Raw genomic sequence first — 3,285 nt, 5'->3', positions numbered from 1 at the left:
GCAAGAAGAAACAGATAAACCCCTATTATACTCAGAGATATGAATATCCTTTCAATAGTTAACAGAACAAGTAGATAGAAAATCAAGAAGAAAACATAAGACTTGAACAATGTTAACTGACCTAATCACACTTTCATAGAACACTCCACCCAAACCCAGCAGAGTATACATTCAATTGTACACAGAATGTTTATCAAAATGGACCATTTTCCTGCCCACAAAAAAGTGTCAAAATTTAAAATTCTATGAATATGGAATATATTCACTAAAACAATGGAACTGAGTTAGAATCAACAACAGAAAGTCTTCAAAACAAATCCCCAAGTATTTGATCACAGAACTTAAATGAGAGATTAGAAAGTGTTTTGAACTGAATGACAATGAAAGCATGACATTTCAAAATTTCTGGAATGTGGCTAAAGCAGCGTTAAGAGGAAAATACCTACATTAAAAAGAGAGAGAGACATCAAGACAGAAAGAGGTCTCAAATCACTGACCTCAGGTTTCATTTCTGGAATCTATCAAAATCAGAGCAAATTAAACCCAAAGTAAGCAGAACAGAATTAACAATAAAGATCAGAGAGGAAATCAATTAAATTACAAAGAAAATAATAGAGAAAATAAATAAAACCAAGAGCTATTTCTTTGAAAAAAAAATCAATAAAACTGATAAACCTACAGTCAGATTGATGAAGAAATAAGACAAAAATATACAAATTACCACCAATATCAGGAATGAGATAAGTGACATTATTACAGATTCCATAGAATAAAAGGATAACAAGGCAATCGTTATGAACAACTTTGTGCCAATAAATGAAACGGACAGATTCCTTGAAAAGAAGAGGCTACCAAAGCTCACCATGCTGCCAACAGTTCACAGCTGCCCTGTCTCCAGAGAATTGTTCTTGGCAGAATGGAACCTGCCTACCTGGGGATGCATGACTCCCAAGGGGAAAACCTGCAAATAATAACCAACTACTAAAGGGGTTAAAAAATTTATCCCTCTACACTTGTCTCAAGTTGGAACCAATTCTATGGTGCAATTCATGCTCCAGAGCCCCCTAGGAATCAGGCTGAAGCTAGATCCCGCTTCCAGCCTTATTTAGCTTCCTTCTCTGGCCATATTCTGCTGTTCTCAACCTCCTCTTCGTTAGTTCTTCTCAATGAACTATGTTCCAAGAATCCGTTTCAGCCTCTGCTTATAGAAAATCCTACCTAAGATAGGGCACTAGAGGGAGGCTAGAAGGCAAAAGAGAGAGAGAAAGGACTTGCTCCCCAGCAATGACCCCTTATCTTTTGTTATGGATTAAATTGTGTCCCGCAAAAGGATGTTAAAATCCTAATGCCTGGACCTGATTTGGAAATAGTGTTTTTGCTGATGATCAAGGTAACATGAGATCATTAGGGTGAAGTCTAATCCAATATGACTGGTGTCCTTATAAAACGGAGAAATTTGGATGCAGAGACAGACCTGCATAGAGGACAGATACAGAGAGATCACTACCTACAAACCAAGGAGAAGAACACTGGAGGCTGCCGGAAGCTAGGAGAGAAGCCCAGACACACTGTGCCTCGTATCTCTAGGAGGAGCCAACCCTTCCAACATCTTAATTTCAGACTTCTAGCCTGCAGAACTGAGATAATAAATTTCTGGGTTTTTGTTGTTGTTGTTTGAGATGGAGTTTCGCTCTTGTTGCCCGGGCTGGAGTGCGATGGCGCGATCTCTGCTCACCGCAGCCTCCGTCTCCCGGGTTCAAGCGATTCTCCTGCCTCAGTCTTCCAAGTAGCTGAGATTCAGACATGGGTCACCGCACCCGGCTAATTTTGTATTTTTAGTAGAAACAGGGTTTCTCCATGTTGGACAGGCTGGTCTCGAACTCCCGACCTCAGGTGATCCACCCACCTCGGCCTCCCAAAGTGCTGGGATTACAGGCATGAGCCACCAGGCCCTGGCGAATTTCTGTTGTTTTAAGCCACCTAGTTTGTGGTACCTTGTTAAGGCAGCTCTAGGAAAGGAATATATCCTGTCAGTAGCAACTGGCTTCAGCCTCCAATCTTCTTCCCACACTGCCATCATCAGCTTCATTTCATCATCTCAGATTATCAACACCCGCTGGGCAGCAACCCTATCTACACAGCACTACCAGGGCTCTCCAATAAGCATCTAGGTTCTATTAACCCCAACTCTTCCCTCGTCCTCAATCCCTAGGGATGGGAGTGTCCTCCTGCAGTAGTGTTCCCCTTTTGCCTTTTCAGTTCCCTGACACCTACTTAACTAATTTCTCATCTGTAATTTGCACTGTGAAAATAGCTAGCATGGTTTATTTCTGACAAAGACCCCTGAGTGAAAATCATCTCATTCCAAATTAAAAGCCTGAATCCATAACATACCTTATAAGATCCCACGCAGTGTGGACCCTGGCTATTTCTCTGCCCTTGTTTCTGCCCAAATATTGCCCAAATATTTGTTTCTGCCCAAATATTGCCTCAGTAAACACTTTTCCTGACAATGTATACAAAACTATTATTTCTCCCAACCCCGGCACTCTTTCACCATGCTCCCTTTTCTCTGCAGCATTCCTCGCCATCTGGTATAATCTCTATCTGTTTGTTACCTGTCTTCCCCATTAGAATATGAGTTCCATGAGAAAAGTTTTGTTCACTGCTGTGTCCCCAGGGTCCAGATCAGGCTCTGGCGCACAGTAGGTGCTGACTTTTGAAAGAAAGACTAACTGGAGTAAAAACCCTAGAAGCAGCCCTACCATTGTGTCCATTTACCTGAATTATAACCAACCTTTAATTTTTTAAGGATATGCATTTATTACCTCGCTTTGCTGGCCGTCCTTCCTTTGTGGAATCACACTTTAGTAGCACAGTCTGTTGCACTTCCTTAGTGATGGTGCACTTTAAACTGTGTGCTTTCTTCTATTTCACAATTTACTTTTTGAGACAGGGTCTTGTTCTGTTGCCCAGGCTGCAGTGCAGTACAATCATAGCTCACTGCAGCCTTGATCTTCTGGGCTCAAGTGATCCTCCCACCTCAGGTTCCCAAGCAGCTGGGACTACAGGTGTGCTCCACCATGCCCGGATAATTTTTCTTCTTTTTTTAGAAATGAGGTCTCACTGTGTTGCCCAGGTTGGTCTTGAACTCTGGGGCTTAATCTATCCTCCTACCTTGGACTCCCCAATTGATGGGATTACAGGGGTGAGTCACTATGGCCCAATTTAAAGTTTTTTTAATGCAAATATTAGCTCCATTTTAAACCTTTAAAATTATCAACT

Source organism: Rhinopithecus bieti, unplaced genomic scaffold (genome assembly GCF_001698545.2).
Source record: "Rhinopithecus bieti isolate Rb0 unplaced genomic scaffold, ASM169854v2 scaffold_62780, whole genome shotgun sequence".
In the NCBI taxonomy this organism is placed as follows: domain Eukaryota; kingdom Metazoa; phylum Chordata; class Mammalia; order Primates; family Cercopithecidae; genus Rhinopithecus; species Rhinopithecus bieti.
The sequence above is the reverse complement of the archived record's forward strand: the minus strand, read 5'-3'. Positions refer to the sequence as shown.